The following is a 20,741-nucleotide window of genomic DNA, read 5'->3' on the forward strand; positions in this document are numbered from 1 at the left end:
GCTGCGGTGGGCGGGGGGGGGGGGGGGGGGCGGGGGTGCTGAATAAGGCTCTGTGGATGGGAAAAGAGCAGGAAATTCTTAAGATGGTATTTTCACCAAAAGGTAGACATACATGGAGACTTTCCCCACTGTGGGTTTCACACAACCTCGAGCAAGACCCCACCTCCTCTGCTATTGAGAATTTATTCCTATCCCTCCTATGTACTGTTATTCCCACCTTTACAGCACAGACTGTATTGCTACAAGTATCTTGGTTTAGAGGGTGGCCCCACAATGTAATCCAGATTTTTAAGGAAAGCTCCCCTACTGAGCAAGGGGCTGGCAAACTTCAGAATGGGTTGGAAACTCCTTTTTTGTCCTCTCATCCTCAAAGCAACAGTTCTCACCCCATTCTTAATCTGATGTTCCTGCTTCTAATTTTCAGCTGAAGATGATCTTGGATGACCCCAATAGCTTGTGTATTTTATTAGCTTCTCCCCTTCCAGTTGTCTCCATTGTTCTAATGGAGAAGAAGAAAAAAAAAAAGCCTCCCTCCAAACTGCAGGTCACTTAAAGGTCTTAGAAGGGATTTAAGGTGGTGTTGTACACCACTAACAAGTAGACACTGGTAGTGAAAATTAGCAGTAGTGACCCTTTACTGAATGATAGAAGAGACTGCCTGGAAAGTTTGATGTTGTAAGTTCTCAGTCCCACTTCCCCCTCACCCTACCAATGGTGCTTGCTAGGCACAGATATTCAGAAGTATTTTGTAATTTACATTAATAGAATACTAACCGCTTACAATGCTTATCCAGGCCCAGATAATTTGGAATACAGCTGCCTGCAGCACTAAAGTAACTTTGGGCATAAAATACCAGTGTAACCACATATTCACCGTGTGAATGTTGCCAAAATTTTGTAGTGATAGATCTTCAAACCCACTTGCTTGCGAGTAAGCATTGCTTCCTCCAGTGAGCTGTTGATGCACAGATTTTAACAGAGTATCTGCTGTCAAGTACTAATGCTTCAATAACGACATGAGTAGTTTTCTGTGTCTTAGACCATTTTGTGATAGTCCATTGCAGATAGTACAGACTCCTCCCCAGGCTACACTCATTGCAGTGAGGAACCTCTGCAGAAAGAGGTAGCCAGTTACCTGATCCAAGCCTTGTATTGTAGACAAAATGCAGAAGTCTATATTAATCTCCTACTGCAGAACAAACCGTGAAAGCCCCAACATATCTGCTGTAGTTCCTGGTAGGCTTATTCTGTGCACAGCATCCTTGCAGATTGGCTGCCTGGGCTTAACATACTTTGTGTGTTTGCTCTTCTGTTTCCTGGAGCACATACTTAACTCTTATCTCCCTTGGATGCTCTAGGGACAAGGCCTGGAACAGCTCCTAAAGTTGGTGCGTCATCACTAATATAATGTATTTTCTTTTCATAGGTGTGGAGACAGCCACAGGGGATCCATAAGTCTGTGTCTGACTCTAGTATTGTCTCTTTTGCCTTTGTAACTTCTGTTGCCAAAAACAATGGCAAGAGACCAATGTCACTCCAATACCAGCCAACACACGGATAGTTTCACGCTGACTGCCAGCCCTGACTGACCAGAAGTATTTTCAAGTCCTCCTAGTTCTGTCAGAAATGGTTTTAGACATGAAAAAAATGCTCAGTGACTACATGGGAAAACTGCTACTTCAAGTTGAAGTAATTAGATTGACTCATTTGCACCTACTTCATTTTAGGAAAGTCCAGCTCATTAAAAGTGTTTCTCACAGGGGCCAGTTTTCAAGAACTAAGTTTTGATAGGCATTAAAGGTGAGCTCTGGCTAACCAAAGGCAGAGGGGTAGCTTCTACCAACCAATGCACATATTGGAAAGCATTTACTGTCTTGAGAACTCCTAAACTAAAAAATACTACCAGAAACCACAACATTTATCTACAGGGATTTTACTAAAATTCAAAGGTAGCAACCACATGTGATGCCTTGATCTTGGACAGGAAAGCAAGATCGCTCTCAGTGCGCCCTGCAGTCTGACTAAAGTTAATAGCTTCTTCAACACAAAGGAGAGCCTTACTTAGGTGCAAGGAGGCACTGCCATACAACTGCATGGCCTTACATTTCAAACTACATCTCAAGCCACACTGAGAGCCAGCATTAACCAAAGAATACCCACCACTTGCTTTCCCAAGAAAGGGACCTTTTTTCCCCCCCATAGCAAACACCATTGCTATTCATTTTAAGATTATAACAGTGCAGCCTTAGAGGGATACACAGAAGCTCAGCAATCTATGTATATGCTCTTAAGCAGCAAAGTTCACATGTATAAGGAGCTAAAGAAGGAAAACTTCCAGCCATGGGGGGAGTGCCTAGCCACCCCTTCCAAAAAGCAGCATTAACTACACGCAACATCCATCTATACAGCTGGATTAAGACTTACTCTTTTTAATCACATTCCACAGGAGCTCTCATCAGCTTGCACTAACAGCACTTTCCTCCCCAAGCCCATCTCCTCCACTGTCCTTTCTTCCCTACTTTACTTACAAGCCTTTTAACTAATGAGCTGGTTATCTATCAATTTATCACCTGCTAGCAATCTATCACCTGGCACCACCCTCAGCTCATCAGCATATACGTAATGAAGCCCAAAAGGGGGTGGGGACGGCAATAATGTGGGACTGTGAATCCCTTTGAAGGGGCAGTTCTCTGGATGAGAGGCTTCCTGAAACAAATAGCTTAACTTTTTGAAGGGACAGCTGGAGTCACAGCTGTAGCTGTTGAATGAAAAACAACTTTCAACTCACAGCACTTTGGAAAAATCACAATGCCAGGAAGTGTTTTATTCATGCACAGTATTATTTTCCAAAATCAACAGGTATTTGTGATGACATCTCTTTAGGATTTGCAGTCCAGAAGTATCAGCCCTATTTGCTACCTGTCTTTGTACACAACCCTTGTGGCACCTTTGTCTCTGGTAAGAGAATAAATCTGTAGCTGTATCCCGTATGGAAAATACACTGGGACTACAGCTGAAAGAGGTTTGCAAGAGATCTTTTACCTGTCTGGAAAAAAGAAAATTCATCAAGCCTAAAACATGTCAGTGCTGATTCATAGGTCATACACAGTGTGTATGAGCCTGGGTGCATGTCACTGCCGCAAAAGGCTCATGACAAACCCTCAGAAAGTTTGTAAAGTGAGATTGCAGTTTCTGTGCAGCCTTAACAGGGACACAGCCCTCGCAGCGGGCATGTCGCTTGCTCCCGCGCTGCCCAGCTCCTGGCTTTGCAGGCCAGCCTTTAACTGCTCCATGTGCCTTCTCCTGCCTCTCCGCCCCCAGCGTGGCCTTTGGACGGTGGTTGTGTGAGGGCTGCGGGACAGCCTGCCCCTTGTGCAAACTTCCAGCATGTTAACCAAAACAGCTACTGAGCATGAGAAGTAGCTTCCTCATCCTTCCTCTGCCTATTTTATGGCCCTCTAGCTAAATTGCCCAGCCCCACAGATTATTCCAGCTAAAACCCATGTCCCACCTTCTCCCCCGCCAGCTTCTCTCCCTTCCTTTAGGCTTGAAAATTAAGTATAACCATACAAGACCTGTAGCCTAGCTTCTTGATTATAACGGTGATGAAACCAGCTAATTATTAGCAGCTCTCCTTTGCTGAAAGGAGGTAATTGAGATGCAATGCCAGGCTAAGAAATGGTTGTCCAAGGAAGATTTCTGTGTCTATCTTGGCACCCGCATTGCCCTACTTGGGTCCAAGCTAAGGACTTGTAAAAAGCCTTTGAAGTAGACTCAGCATGTCATCTGCATATGTTTGCAGCTGGTTTACTGTTAGCATGGCCAGAGCAGATAAATGATTATGTGTATCTGACCTATATTTGTTGATATTAGCCTTCTTTCTTGGAAGCTCTCTTTGTACACTGTCCAACCCTTGTCTGGCTGCTCATAGCATCACTTCTTGCATATTCCTAAAAAGTGCCACGCCACAAATTTGCAGAGGACTTCCAAAAGTGCTTCTAAGAAAACACTTTCTTCAGAGAGCTGATGGGACAGCTAGCACAAATTATTTGGTCAGCTGTAATTCCCAGCCATCCTAGAAAGTCAGCATCAATTTCAGGTGAGCATGGGCTCCCGCACGGGCAAGAGGACAGCCCTCATGCAGGCAGAGACAATTCCTTCGGTACGTCCGCCTTCAGCATAGCCACAAAACACCCGCTGCAGCCACTCAGCCGCCACGCTGTTCCTGCAGGTCACTTTGATTCCCTGCCATATCTCACTGCTCACCAGGCCCAAATCCACAAAGGCATTTCTGTGCCTAATTTTAACTGCAGTGAAGGGGAGGTAGATGTCTAAATACTGCTAGCTCTTAGTCACTTGACAAGCCTTACCTCCCCCAGGGAAGCCTTGCTCAAGGACAGCACGAAATAGCATTCAGGGTAGTAGGTAAGGTAAGATGCTGTCAGCTCATCTTTTTTAAAAGCTCCATAAAAGTATTCAGAGTATCCAGCCACCCACGCTGGCTCAAACTTTGAGTTTCTCCCACGCTGTGTAGCCTTCAAAAATGTTTAAATAGAGCTCGTTTTACCTGAGGATACTGTTGCTTCTCATTCTCTAGATAAAAAGCACTGATGTCTGATCTTTGCAAGCACAGCAAAGACCATGGCAGGTAAAGGTCTGGCCAGGTTAAAGAGAGAATGTAAAAAAGGTCTTAGATCTGACTCTAGCCTTCCACCAACTCTATATCAATGGCATTTAGATATGTTCACTGGCATTACTCCAGGTTTATGACACTCTAAGACCCAGAAGCATTAGTAGCTAGAGATTTTATTATTATTTTCCATATCTAATTATCAAATAGCATCTGACACTTCTAAAATTCAAAAGTAATTAAAGTACATTTTTAAGATTTGTCCCTGTTTCTCAGGGAAGCTGGTGAAAGCAGATTTCTCACTTCTGCATTTTATAGTAAACCATTTCCTGCCAGTTTCATATCTGGGATCAAATATAGTAGCCTTTGTGTTATTAAGATACTGGTTATTCATTTAAACAGTTACACCCAGTCAAATTCAGAAAAGGAAAGTAGAATGAGACTATTTCTGCTAAACTTGGCTTTTACTAAGTCTGTCCCTATGAAATCTAAATTCTGGGACAAATTTGACTTTATGTCTTGAATGCCACAATCTCTTGTAAAAGGCAGAACCAAAACACAGACTTATAATAAAAAAATACAAGTATTTCACTTTAATTAATATGTATATAACATTCAGCAATATCTGTTTTGGAAAGCTGTGCTGTAATGATTAACATATCCACAGAAGCACCCACAGAATGCAGGCAGGGTACACTGCTCCACCAGTGCCAAGGTCTGTCACACTGCATATTAAAAGTCTGGATGAGAAGGAATTTTCTGAGTAATTCAAGTGTTGTGTAAATGAAGTTAGCAGTTTAGATAAATTTACAAAAACAAAGGCTGGTAATTACAAAGCTAGAATGAACTTGGACTGTGTTTACATCTGCCTCCTGGAAGGTAAAATGTAATCAGAGGAAGCAAAAAAATTAGCTTTCAAGATTTTCTTTTTTGTTGTTGGGGCCTCATCAGTGGTAGTTGTTTTCTTGTGGCAGGACAATATGGAAGATTTCTGAGCTCTTATTCTGTGGTGTGATTTGATGAGACAGCTGGTGGTACCCCATGCTGGAACAACAGCTGGGAATGGTCATGTAATGTTTCTGGATAGTACAACACAAGCCAGCAATCTGTGTCTATCAGCTATCAGTCACCTTCCTTTCAATTAGTTTCAGATGCAGCGTCTAAATACGTAGTGAAATGTCAGCAGTCCCACACTCTGAAATAAAGCTTCCTCAGACCCCAGGTAGAGCTTGACTGGTTTTGCTGCTACAGTCTACTGACCTTTGAAGAGAGAAATTCCCAGTCATGCTCAAGGAGCTTTTGTCAGAGCACACATCTAACAAATGTTAGCCTTAATGCACTGTGCGTTTAAAACCTTCCAGTAAAAGGACTTGAACCTACTGCTAAAACCTGCTTTAATCAGGATCAGTCTCACTGAAGTAAGACTAACTAAAGTTATAAAGTAATCATCTAACCCTAGGCAGCTGTCCAGACCCTGTGGGAAATCAGAAATAGAAGGTGGTTGGACATGGTATTCATCCATCCTCTTGGATACCTCTCTTAGGGTGGGCGATGTGCCCTCTGTGCCACTGATTACTGGGGGAGCTAAGTGACTAGAGCCTTTGCTTTCTGATGGTTAAAGTTAAGTGAGGCAAACCCTACCCTCAGTTTCTACAGCTTTGCAGACTTTTCACTGCAGTGAAGACCAGAAGAAAATCTGTAAAATGTCAGATTGAAGGTCCTTCTAGCCCATACCCTGCTTCCCACCATGGCTGAGAGCGGATGCCTAGTTAACAGGCATATATGAAAACTCCCTGTAACACTCTCCCAGTTTCCAGCCATTTTCAGGACAGGAACTTCCTGATGAGGCTGTGGTTTCTATATATTTAGTACTCTCAGGGGATTACTCTTCCATTAAATTCTCCAGTCTGTCCGTGAACCCATATAAAACTTTAGCAACCACACCATCCTTTGGCAAGGAGATCCGCAGGTCAGCTGCCTGAGAAGACGTTTGTTTTGGAGCCTTACTGTTTTATTAGCTTCATCTGATGCCTCCCACCTCTTGTACTGCAAAAGAGTAGAAAATCAGTCTACTCGTTCTCTCCATGCCACTCAAGATTTTTTGTAAATCCATCACCTCCTCCTCCATTATCTCCTTTCCAAACGAAAAAGTCCTAGCTCAGTCATCCTTCATACAGAGCTTTTCTGTACCTTTGATCATCTTTGTTGCCCATCTCTGAACTTTTTCCAGTTGCTCTGTAAATTTCTTGTGATGAAGGGATCAGGACCTTCTAAGCTCACTGGAACAGACAAGCTCACATCCCGAATTTGTTGCAGTTCCACTTAGGATCAAAATGCCTGTCAGCGCAGTGATAAGCAGGCTGCAGGCAGCGGTGGAAAAGCCTGAGCAATGTTACAGAGACTGCATCCTCTGAAATAACTTGAGCAGACTCAGTCAGGTCTTCCCATCTCATCCTCTTCCACTGCACACACGAGAGGTGGCAAGTCCCACCTCACCGTGGCAGAGTCGTCGCAGGTTGAGGAACTGCCTTGCAGGCACTGCCAGGGAGACAGCCTGAGCGTGGACCTTCCCGAGACAGAGCAGGCATGGCTCTTGTTGCCTTCCTTGCCTCTCTCCTGGATCCTTTCAGTGCCTTAACCCCAGCATTAGGAGACTGCAGAAGGGGCCAAGTTTCCCAGTTCTTCTGTCAAAAGGCAACCCTCACTTGCCAAGCAGAAGAAATGAAAACACAAAGAACATTTTCCCTAGGATCCATGCCTATACGCTTTCATGCAGAGAGGGCAATTGTACCCAGAAAGTTTCACCACCTAACACTGGAAGTGAGCATGTCTTGTAAATAGTCAACATGCAGAGCTTGTGGGGAGGCCATTCAGGCAATATTTGCCTTTGATTTCATGGCAGACATGAATATGAGGGGTCTGGAGGACCTGTGCAAGTCGAGAGCTCTCTCAGTATGCTGGAGTCCCTGCACGTGTGATATAAGGTTGGTCTGTATCTGCCTGCCTGCAGACCAGGAGCTGCAGAAGTGGGAAAATAGGCTGTCACTCAAGTAAAACAGTGGGCAGCTTTAACCCAGACATCCTCAGAAGCTCTGTTCAAAGGCATGGGGGTTGAAGCAACCCAAAAGCTTTAAATAATAGCCTTGAGAGAAGCGCTCTGGAGGCTTTGCTTTGTCCTTTTCGGTGCACTTCACTGATATGCTTACTTTGTGACTATTTTTTTCAGCAGTGAACAGATGGTCCCTTGCTGCTCACCACAAATGTATTATTATTACCTCAACCAAAACCTCCTTTGAAAGAAAGCAAGCCAGTGTTTGTTTTGCTTCCAGACAGATAACCTTGAAGAAAACAAAACCACAGTAATACAGGGGGAAAGGAAGAAAAAAAAAAAAAAAAAGGAAAAGAGCAGAAAGAATAAATAAGAAAAAATAAAAGAGAAAAAAAGCTGAAAAGAAAAAAAAGAAAATGGAACAGAGAAAAGAAAAAAGAAAAGACCAAAAAGACAGTGACCCAACACGTTCAAAGCCACTGAATACACACCTTCACGTATCTGCTTCAAAAACCTGCCAGAGTTATAAAGCTATGGTACCTTCATTCACTGCATTGCAAAGTAAAACAGCTCAGCTTGAATCATTTGCACTCTTGATAGCCAGGTGATTATCTGTTAAAAGGTGCTAACACCCTATCTGCCCATTGTGTAATGGTCAAATAGGTGGGCTGAAGAAAACAAGACTAGTCATCTACCAATAAAGCCAAGGAATTCTGGATTGCATTGGCTGAGAATTCATTTTCCTTTGGATTATAGCTTTTCCTCAGTCTTAAGGGTAACACAAACCTTTTCAAACAATAGCAGACTCAATTAAAAGTATGTGATATACAGTGTTCAGACTCCAAGGTTAGAAAAACACATTTTAAAAGCACAGCATTATTATTTACTATTATAGAGTATCAGCCAAGGAAAATATTTTTGTCTTCAGAAAAATCTGAAATTCCCAGTAGGTTGGGATGCAGCTGACATTCCTAGTGGTTTGCTGTCTTGTTTGAAGCACCATGTGGTTCACAGCTAAAGGGCAGAGATGCTTGCTACTGAAGAATTGCAGTCACCTCAGAGAAATGCATGGCCTAGAGCATTTCCTAGCTTACCTGGAACAGAAATGCAAAGGCAAACAAAGGAAGGGAGAAGAGGTAATTTACTTTGGATTATTGCTATTGGTGTGATGCCATTGTTACTTGTTAAGCTCACTTTGTACTGAAGCCTTCGCACAATATTGGTAACAATGCAGTATTAAATATGGCAAGGCAGCTGTGCCGTTCTTTTATGTCAAAGAACCAAAATAATGGGACTTGCATTAACACCTATGGTGTCACATTTCTGCAATAAAAACTACTTTTTACTGCTCCAAAGCCAGGAAGACTTTATTTTTGATCTTTCAGGAAAACCACAGTGATAAGCAAGTGCCTGTACAAGGAAGGGAAAATAGAGCTGATTGCATAAAGCTTTCACCCTTTTCGTCATACACATATGGTCCTTCTTTCCTCGGAGTCTGGTGGGCTGTCAGGAACCATGAAATCTCTGAGCCTGGATGCAGGAGAATCAATGAATCATGAGGAAACAACTGAGAAAGGACGATACAGTGATTATTGCAGAAGTTAAGAAAGATACAAACATGGGCTTTCCAACAGGTCCTTTTCCTCCTGCATTGCTCTCCATGCACTCCATCACGCAGAGGCCTGATCTTCTGAAATTTGGGCCCTCACAGCTCTTGAATCTGTTTCCACTTTCACATCTTGGAGGCAATCATGAAGCAAACACAAGGCCAGAGATTCATCAAGTGCATGAAGTCCAGTAACGTGATCCTCTCCAGTAATGTGGTTTGGCTCTTTTATAATGAGCAGATTTCGTACCTTCACCCCACCCTGCAAAAGGTATGAATGACAGCCTGTTGTCAAGGTCTTGGTTTCTAGGAACCTGTTATCAAATGTAATGCAGCTATAGACTTGATTTCAAGGCCACACAGTAGGCTGTGCAAAAAATAGCTGTCTGACATCTCTAAAATGCTAAACAAAGAAACACCATCCCATGCTGCAAGTTTTTTTGGCTAAGATTATACTGGTGGAACTAGGATGTTAATAATCAACTGTCAAAATTACCCTGTATGCTTTTCCTCTGTTGAGAAAAATACATAGTAATCCATAAGATCATTGTTTAATTAGTATAAATCACAAACAAATGAGGCGCTTTTTGCTGTTCAAGTAACATGAAAGAAAGAGTCAAGGGTTTTTTTCCCTTTTCTCATGTGCATGAAGTGAGTATTCAGTGAATCAACTCATAGTCTGAAGAGTCCAAAGCATCTTCTCGAAGGAACACAGAATCTTCATCTTTAAAAAGCTTTGGTGAGGCATTGAGGTATCTTCTGTTTCTGTTAAAGTCTATGGGAAATTTGCAATTGACTTCAAACTGAAGCAGAAGTTGATCCTCAGCGTATAATTCACAGAAATTTGGAGAAGACTAAGAAGTAATGGGTTAAGAGTGTGAGCATTAAGAAAACAAACTAAGAGAATTATTAGTTTATTTTTAGCTCTTTTTTTATTACAAGTCCATTAAGCAAGCAAAGTAAAATGTTGGATACTGGAGCCAGAGCAAAGACAACCAATAAAAGCACATGACATTTTAATCTTTTGATAGGTCAGATGATAAATGCTGACAATCACCATATTTCCAGGTTGATTCTGTATCTGAACACAGAAGGGCAAAGTGCACAACTGATTCTCACTTGTCCCCTGCAAGGCTAGCCGTTCAAGGTGGATGGAGAAACATAATATTCTCAGTGCCACAATGACGAAACAACCTTTTCCTTTCTCAGATAAGGCCTGTACAACACAGCTAATTGATGTTATGTGCTGCCTCATAGAGAGCTTGGCAATGGCTCAGCTTCATGCAGTTCGTGAAGTAAGCAGCACCATCAACATTTCACAGAAAGGGAAACGGAGGCAAAGACAGCAAGTGCCTGGTCCTACATCACTCAGCGTGTCAGTGTCAAGTGCATAATCGGGGACATGGTAATGAACCCCCAAGGGCTGAGCCAGCCTCACGCTGCTCTTCCAGGAATCCCCTTTCCACACAAGCCAGCTGGCCAAGAGACCGAGGCTGCAGAGCTGCAAATAATAAACAAACCAGGAGGGATGGGACCAAGCTCCCAATGGCAAATACCTCAAAGACTTCAGCTCCTGTCAGCAAAGCGTATATCCCAACACAGGTGTTACTGTCAGTAATAATATAATATTATTGTCTCTGTCTCCCACTGGAAAGAAGAGCATATAGGAGAAATCAGTTAATGGGTGGTGATGGTTAACTTTTTCATGACTGATTCCCCTCTTCTGCATGGCCCCGTGCTACCTCTCCATCCTTCTCCCGCTGCTCCCTGGATAATATTCATAGCTCATGTGGCAGCAACAGTGGGGGAGAGAGGAAGAGCTCAGGCCCTGACATGTTGTTACTCAACACCTGTGAGCCAGAGGTTTGCAATCACTGTTACTGTCTCTGTGCTACCAAGATGTAATTTAATAGATCATAGCTGGGAGAGCTGAAAATAAAAATAGAGGAAGTTACTTAACTTTAACCTCTCTAACTTACTATTGCATTTTTTTATGTCCTGAAAATGTACAATACGAAGTTTTAACCCTGAGCTGAAAAGTAATGGCTTGGCCCTGGGGTCATCAAGGTAGTTCCTTGGTTTGCATGGGATACTTTTACTTCCAAAGCCTTTTTGGTTGGTTGGTTGGTTGATTTTTGTGGTGGTGTTTTTTTTTTTACAATAGTGGTCAAGGCGCCTGAGCCCTGCTAGAACACTTACTCTGACTTCTTACCAGCCAGTGATGCTGTCAGGCTGTACCATCCTTATACAAGTACATAAATGATGAGTCAAACAGCTGAATTTAAATCCATTATCATTAAAATTTTGGGTTCAGAGAAGCAGGAATCAGACCTTCTATTTATTTTTTTTACTTCATTTGATGCACAAGAACCCGTACATAGGGCTTGCATAGACATGAAGTAGTTAAGAACAATAATTCAATTCTACCTCCTTCCAAAAAGTGACCTAATTTACCTCTCTTTCCTCCTTTAATAGGAAAACAATCAATCCAACCTGGAAAAGCAGTTCAACAAATACTGACTCCACATGGAAAGACTAACCTGCATTCTCCTACCCAAGGGCCAGGGAAAGCTTCACATCCTGGAGGCTGAGAACTTCAGACAAAGGGAAAAAGCCAAAGGTTTGGCTCCATTCCCAGCCAAACAGTGCCACCTCTCCAGAGCCAGGACATTTCTGGTTTGAGATCATTCCTGGCCACACTGGATAAGAGAGAGGTCAGGCTCTCAGAAATGTTTCCTAAGCCATGTTCACCTTGGGGGAAAAATCAGTGCCTAACATTGTCTTGGGTGGCTTGAGGCAAAGCTTTTTGAAGTCAGTGGAAAGATTCCTGCTGACCTTAATGCTCTTTGGGCTGCTACTCCATGTAAAACATGGAGCAATTTGGCTATGGTTGTTGCTTGGGAAGTGGGATGCGGTATTTTGCATCAACTTCTGGTTTAGGCTACACCCCACACAGAACATATTGCAATAGTTAGCTAATATTTACTGGGGGTGGATCACAGCAGTTAGTGTTGCATTGGAAAGAACATGCAAAGATGTAAACCAGTTCTTCTATTACACAAGTGTCCCATAGCAATGAGGAGTCCAGTAAGACATGAAAAAAAGACACTGACAATCATAAAGGCCAGGTATAACTTTGCATCAGTCATCTACCTCCTTCTCTTCTTCTCCTTGCTAGCTGATGGAGTAGGCCTGGTCACCAGAAGTCTGGTCTTCCAGCATCCACCTACACATCATTATACCCCAACCGCACTCAAACCCATAGTATCCTCCATGAAAAAAATACATGACCAGTCACCCAAATAGCTGAATAATCTTGCCCCTCCAAATATCAGACAAACCTGACAGTGCCATTTCCAAGTGTGCCTCATATGGGTGGCACCTTTCTCTTTATGTGCATTGTGTTGTCCTTACCATTCATTATCCAGTGGTATTAGGTCTCTTAAAAGCCCGTTTCTACCTCCATCACTACAGACCAATAACTTCCTCGGGCAAACAGTTCTGTGGCAGCAATAGACTCTGCAGGTCTGCACACCTGCATAAATATTTGCACGTTCAAACCCTTCTGCTGTAAATCGCTTGGGGTTGATATGTTAAGATTTATTCCAACCCCACCAATGTGTTCAGAAATTATGCCATCTGAATTAATGCCTTCACATTAAAGCAGTGGTGACATGACAGCAAATTCAGGTCTCTGACTCTTTTAAAGTATCTATGATACTTTATGTCCATGTGCAATGTAACTAAAATGAAGAGATAAAATCCATAGGAGCAATGAAGTAAGTTTCATAGAACTATTTCCTCCTTCACATCCTTGAAAAGCATTGTGTGTCATTACTGGAGTTGTTCAACTAAGGCTCGCACAAATGTTAGTGGAAAGTGTATTAAGAAACAGAAGACATAGATTTCAACTAGCTGTCTCCTGAAGGAACAAAAAACCCCTAAGTTGCAACATAAGCAAAAATGGGGAATAGGCCTGAGGTTTTGCAGGAAGAAAAGCAGTCTGGAAGAGAAGGAGGGAGAACAAGTCTTGCCTGCTAGCGATAACAGTTTTAAAAGAGGTGCAGTGCTAGATCTTCTGGGGAACCTCTTGGCCGCCTTATTTTATTACTAATTGTGTTTTGAAACAGCCATTTATAGAAGAGATCCACATTGCGCATTGTCAATTACTAACATATGTCCCACACTTGGCAAACAAGGAAACTTGGGAATGACATTTTGTGAATAATCAACACCACCACCAAAAAGTGCCTGCATCTTTGCTTTGGGCTTAATAATACATTTTTCCCCAAACAAGAAAGCTTTCTCATGATGGTGCCAAATGGAACATATTAAGCTTTAACGATGGCTGAGAACATCATGTGCCAGAGAGGCAGGGATGGGGCTGTGGGATCATGTCTTGGACCTTAGGACAAACAGCTGCGTGTGTACCAGCCACAGACACTGCTCTGCACAAAGGGGCCTCCGGGCATTGCTACAGTACAAATAATGCACTAAACCGGCAAGCTTTGGCAAACCGAGTCTGAGATTTTGCAGAGATCTGGGAGTCAATCACAAAACACTCAGCAAGACGCAATCCTCAGAGCGAGCAGCAAAAACTGCAGACAACAAGGGTAAGATAGGACATGGAAATGGCCAGCTTATTGCAGTAATATGTATGGTCCATTAAAGAACCCCAAACAGACAGGCAGTTGTTGCATACATGCATAGTATGTGTCTGAGGCAGGAACGAAGCGAGGAAACACATTTGAAATATCTGCCTAGCTTTTCCTTCAACATATACCTGCTAATATAGATGGGGACCACACTGACAGAGGCGGGACAGGGGCTGTGCAGCCCAGATGGGCACAGCAGTGCAGCAGGCAGTACCAATGCAGGATACACTCTGGCTGCTAGCTTCTGCCCACCTATTCCCAGCAAAGCCACCCTCAAGCCCTTGGTACTTTGATGGGACAATTCCAATAGCCAAGGGGTGCAGACAGACCTCTCATCTATATAACTCTCGTTGGTGCAAAGAAAAACACAAGTGTGAAAAATGTGGCCCAGCCATAATCAAACCACGGATTTTGGGGTGAGCCGGTGGAGAGTCTGGGACAACTTCTCTGGAGCAGGAACCACTGCGCTTACTTTAAGTGATTCCCTTTGGCCTTATCAGGCATTTCACTGATATTTCATTCATCAAAGCCCAACAGGACAGCCAAGTATCTGCCATACTGCGAAGCCTCACTGTGAGAAAGCACGTAGCTTGGAGATGGGGTTAGGACCGTGGGAGCAGCATGCAGGCAAGTTGAGTAGTGTCACTCATGGCGAGGGGAAGCACAGATTTCAAGTGTTTGGGAAACAGTGAATACAGGGATAATAGTGAACATTTACCTGAAGTGCTAAGGATTACGGTTGAGCTCATTTAACTTTAAGCTTCCAAAAGTTTGTATTTTAGTCCACATTAATTGTTCAGGCTCTCTCTGTAGAAACTCCTAAAGAGCAGTTCAGCTTCGACAGCTCAGACTGCCCAGTTCTTTCCAGGGATTCGAAGGAAACTCAGACAGATGCATTTGGGTGCTGTTTCACAGCTCATGCGTGTGGAAAAAGGCAGGTCTCATCTGTCTTTCCCTTCTCTTATATTCTTCCATCCTTTCAGGGAACCTCCCGGTACTGTCCAGACCTCCCTTGGGGCACCTCCATGCTTGTCAGAAACTTCCCTGAACCAGTTTTAGTCTTTTGATGGGTTAGTCATCTGCTGAATTTTTGAATTAAATTGCCTGAAGTAGGGTTCCATGAGTTCGCGCAAGGTAAGCAGCAGGAGCTGACAGCTAGGAGACAGCAAGGAAGTGGGAGATAATAAGGTGGGGTGGGGGGAAGGGAAAGACCGACATTCAAAATTAAGTCGGGACACTTTTGTTCTCTGTTTAGTCCTATAATTATCATACAGTGCACACTTGCCATGAGGATATAAGCAGGTGATTGTATTGATAAAATACAAGGGTGCCGGGTCCCTCAGCAGTCACTGCCATGGAGAGGAGCAGACACTCAGAAGCAACCCTACATGGCAGGAGGGAAGCCTTGCCCCCAGCCATCACACGTACCACCACCCTTTTCAGCCTTTTAACAAGTTGACTCATTCTCTCTCTCATACCCTTCTTGCCGCTTCAGAGACACCTGTTTTAGGCTGAGTTCTGTTTTTAGATGTATATTAGCAATCCTTTCGCTGAGATGAGAGCTGACTGGTAAGTCCTCACTCAGTGAGAGTGATGTCATGAAGAATGGGTGAGCAGGTCCTAGTGCTGAACCAGTGGCTTACTCTGGTTGAAAAGAAACAGTCTTGGCTCTTAAAAAGTAACTGATTCCTGCCAGACTGCATCCTGTGATTAAGGGTGAGCTCCAGGCATACACACTCCCTCCTGCTGGGGATGGGGATCCTGGGGTGACTTTCCCACACAGCCCTTGAGCCCATGGGCCTTGCTTCTGTAGAGCAAGGTGAACGGCACACGTTTTTGTCAATGCCCTGTTACCTCAATCCACCACAAAGTGCAGAAAGACAGGGATTATCTGTAGGTCACTCCTAGGGTATTATTAGCTTTGTCTGGTAGTGGTTTGTTGGGTTTTGGTTTGTTTTCTTGAAATGTATTGATTCTTAAGCCTTAAAATTAATCACTCTCACTGAAAATATCTACTAGCTCTTCAGTGCATGTGTATCATCCACATTTCGCTTTCCCTTATTTTCAGTCAATTCCTAAACCCTGTGTGAGAACCCTTAGCAGCCTTAAAAGCTTAGGTCTGACAAGAGGTGAAAAGTAATTTAAAACCGTGCCTTATATATCAGCCTAATGGACTGCAAGCTCACAATTTTTCACTGTGTTTTATTTCTCCCAAAATAATTTTCAAAGAGAAAAAGTATATTCCCCTGAAAAGTTCAGGATTCGCAAATTACCTCAATTCCCACACATTTAAATAAAAACAACACTCCCTCTTTTAAAGCTTCTCAGATTAGGGCTCCATTTTGTATGAAATGAGGGCCCTCCGCCCTTGCTCATGTGAGGACTGCCAGTAGCTTAAAAGGTGTTGCTCTGGTGGGAAGATGGGGCCACGATCGAAGGACCACAGATTGAAGCACTGCTGTCATCTACTTAGCTAAAATACGTTGAGATTGTTTCCCCCAACCACCCCTTCAAATCACTTGCTTTCCTATTTTATCAAGATTCTCAGTAGTTCAAAACCAGAAAGATCCCTGTAGACATCCAACTTATTCTGCACTGTTTTCAGCTCTTTCCTCTCCATTTCCGGCTCTGTGCCTCCTCCTTTGAGGTTTTATTTCTCCTTTCTGGAAGCACACTGTTTCTACCACTGCTGTAGGCATAGCTCTTCACATTCAAATCTATTCTCTTCATTACACCACATAAAAATTGCAGATGAACTGCAGAAAAAACAGAGGGGTGGAAAACCTGGCACTGTGCATGGCCTCAAAGTGCCAGGCTGCAGCAAAGAACAAAGCTCAAAGCATAATCACTAATAATTCACCTGTGACCATTTTTCTAAATTCTTATACACTCTAGTGTGAAACGACTATTTTATTGTTACACTTAACACTTCAACTCTGGCCTTTGGTATTAATGGGAATGTCCTTCAACTATAGCTGCTTTTTGCTGCTTGTCTTTGATTCATTAGTCATTTACTGCAGGCTATTAACAACCCTAGAACAAGCTTTAATCCACAGCCAGAGTCTTTAAATATAATACATCATCAACAGGTAATTATTCACTTTGAAGTCTCTCCTCCTTTTTTCTTAGCCGAGTGAGGTGATATCTGGGTCTTTAAAGTATGGTAACAGAGTATTTCCATCAAAGCACCAAAATTAGTAATGCAAATGTCAAGAAGTTCATTCGCTACTTTAAACACAAGGATGGCCAATCTTCCTTTTCTTTCTCTCTTTTTTTTCTTCCTTCCTTTCCTTCCTTCATTCCTTCCTTTCTTTCTCTTTCACTTTTGTCTCCCGCTACAGCTTTGGAAAGCTTTTGATGCTTTTGCAGCAGTGGTAATTTGTCAGTTTATACTTCAGAGTTGGGTAACTGTACTATAAATGCCCAGTACTACAAATTCAGTAGGAGCCTTGCCCTTTTTATTGTGCTCAGTAGGATTTTATTTCAGTAGTCCAACTAGAAGTCAGCTCAGAAATCCAAAGCTGTATATTGGAATTCTAGGCTAGCACCTCTAACCCTACATTTGCGTAAGCATGAGTTTGTGGTGTTGCATTGATTCCAGAGGTCTTTGACTCAGGTTCTTTGGCTTCATTTCAGGAAGATCCTTAAGACCATGATGAAGTGCTTCTGTACTTAAGGTTTTCTGAGTGCTATCTGATACTGGTATATGTTTCCTGAACTAGGATCTTTGTGTGCACACTTGCAGAAACGCCTGGGCCAATCCCAGATGCACTGAGAAAGACATGAGTAGTGCATATATGACAACTCGCCTCCACAGACTCACAGAAGATCAGTCTGTGGTCACTGCAGTATAGTGTGCCTTCATCTGAAGCACTTTTCAGTGTTGCAAAGTCAAATACATAGTATCATGGTGAACACCCAAGATGAGATAATTTTTCTTTTGGTCACCATCTTCCTTTTTAACCTTTTCTGCAGCATTTTATAACTTTAGTCTGTAAACATCCTTGGAAATAATTTCTGAGGAACAGCTGACCCATAAATGCAAGACAGTTCCATTTATTGAGATAGAGTGTGCAACCTCCTTTGGTTATCCATATGTCTTGCATTATGTGCTTTTGGGGTGCTCTGACACACGGCTTCTAGCAAAGGTGGCACTGGGCATGTGGATTTTTTTTTATTATTATTTCTTTGCACATTTGCATTTCTTTCAGTTCTTACACAGGCAGCAGTAATCACACATGCAACACGTAACAGGCAGACTGCTGGTCTCCCAGCTCCCAGTTACCAGTAGAATGAGTGGTGTGACTGAGGCAGTCAGCGTGTGGACCTAGCTGCTTTGATCATGATAGCATCCCTAGAAAGCACTGAAAGCAAAGACTGTCTTTTCCACTTACAGATGAAGAAGCTAAGAGCCAAGTTTCAGCCTCATTTCAATGAGGCTTCCATTGTTAAGGCAATAAGAAAATCATGGAAGAAATGTTATGCCCCACAGGTCGGGCCACTGATACCACCACTGGCTGGCTTACCACAAGAGGAATAAGCAAGCGCATGAATTTGGAGTGCTGGGGCACTCTGCGCAGCCAAAACCGCAGGAAGGCAAGTGCGAGCATGCTCCATCTTCTCCTGCTAAGTAATCCACAGCATTACGAGAGAAAATGCATGCACACTGAGGAGTTAAAATGGTGAAAATTAAGCATACAATGAACAACATCCTTGCTTTTGGGGAAGATCTAAAAGCTTCTCCGAAGGGAAAAGTAACAGCTAAAAAAGCTTTATCTTTGCAAGCATCATAAAAAAGGTCGTAAGCTGTATACACTACAAAGGCACTGCCTTCGCCCCTCGATCTCTGTGATTTCTTTAGATTGAAGAAACCTGTTGGCTTGAGTTCTAAAACCCCAGTTAAAAGCTTTGATTTGTTAATTAAATTTTTACTGCTATCTGCATTTGATATCTCAGTCAAATTGTATCCGCTTGCAACAACTGAAAAAGTCACTTCAAAGGAGAGCTCCACCTCCATGACCTGTAATTACTGAATTTACTGCTGGGTGACACTGGCTGGAAGATGCACCTGCCAGGCAGCCCCAGCGTACTATCTACACCTAAGACAAAGCTGTTTCATTCAACTGAGGGGGAGCCAGCACATGCCAAACAAAAGGGCTATGTTTTGTCAGGAGCCAGCCTAGCGTATTTCTTGTCCTGAGACAGACGGGAGCTTCTGAAAACAAGGGATTTTTTTTCTGTGTTACCACACTAAATTGGGGATAAGGGTGAACTCCCACAAAGGCAGGCAGAACTAGGAGAAAAAGGAAGAGAAATGGAGATGGGAAGGTAAAGGTAATTAAAAAGAAAAGGAAGAAAAAGGAAAGAAAATTAAAATCCATCCTAGTGGAAAAAAAGAAAAAAGATACTCATAAACAAAACACTGGCAAAATATTAGGAAACATAGGGAAGGAGAACGATAGAGTAGCAGAGAAAAAATAGAGAGGAAAACAAACCAGAAATCATGCGTATATACTAGTATATCTACTGGAATCAAACTTCAGTGTGCAGAGTATTCACCCCTTTAAACACCCACACAGGTAATGCAGAAATCCCCAATTTGTATCAATGCATTCTTTGGCCCTCAGTTGTTTTCCACTGTATTTTGAAACAAGCAGAAATGTATCATGACAGAGACTCACAACATAGTCTTTATTAAACTTGGGAGCCTCCCTGGGAGACCCAAAAGTTATTATTAGTGTTTATGTTTGGGAAACAAAACACAAAGAAGGAAAATAACGTAGTGCACTGAATAGGCTTGCTGGATAGGAATTTTTCCTGGAGTGATTAATGTACACAAAATATCCATATTACAGAACAGGCATTTTCAACAAGAGAATAATAATTTTGTTGAAAAAAATCAAATTTTCTGATGGGAAAACCCATATGGCAAATCCCTGCCTATCTACCCAGAAGGCTTTTGTTAATACTGCTTCGGTGACACAGGGGCTTCCAGGCTGGCAGTCAAAAAAAATATCATTTGGTTCTCACGTGAATTACTGCCCAAGGCAACCTTTCCTGCAAAAATAAATGACTAATAAAAAAATTTATTTCCATGCACATATTGTTTATTTCATCCTGATTATTGATTTACATTTTTCCCAAACTTTGGGGTTTTTTTAAACAAAAGAGGCTCTGATTTTCTGACCAGAGTTCTTTTTTGTTTTAATGAGAGTGAAAGAAACAGAGAAACTGAAATCACTTTCTTTCACTTACTTCAGTGTGTGCCTGGCCTCACTGTAACCAGGGAAAAGTTTGCTGTTGACTTCAGTGGGACCAAGATTTTACACCTTGCGTCCCTTTGGCCTCAGTGAATACTGACTAAACAACATTGCTGAGAAGTATGGGGTGAGGTGTACGGTGGGCTAAAGGATCTGTAGACATCAAAGGCTTTCTCTGTTTTCATTGGAACTTCAAAACACTGTTGAAATATTTACTAAACCCAACTGATGTGATGTCTCTGAAAGCTCAGATGAAAAGCACCCGCTACAGCAACCTGAGCTTTCAAACCTGGAGTACTGCCAGGGCACCCCTTAAAACAGCTGTGCCCCAAAACTGGGCATCACCCTTTTCCCCCCTAGTCTGTCCCTATGTTGTGCTATTGGAGCCATCTTCGGCAGTGTTTGCACGGATGCGGTGTGGCTTTCCTCGGTTGGCAATAGCAGGAGCATGCTCCCAGCTGAGGACAGGACTTGCTCAGATTCCATCAACAGCCGCCGTCTTTTCAATGCTGCCTCGGTAATGACAGGCCCCCCCAGCCCA

The sequence above is a fragment of the Haliaeetus leucocephalus genome, unplaced genomic scaffold, assembly GCF_000737465.1.
Source record: "Haliaeetus leucocephalus isolate CR32 unplaced genomic scaffold, Haliaeetus_leucocephalus-4.0 Scaffold1007, whole genome shotgun sequence".
NCBI lineage: Eukaryota > Metazoa > Chordata > Aves > Accipitriformes > Accipitridae > Haliaeetus > Haliaeetus leucocephalus.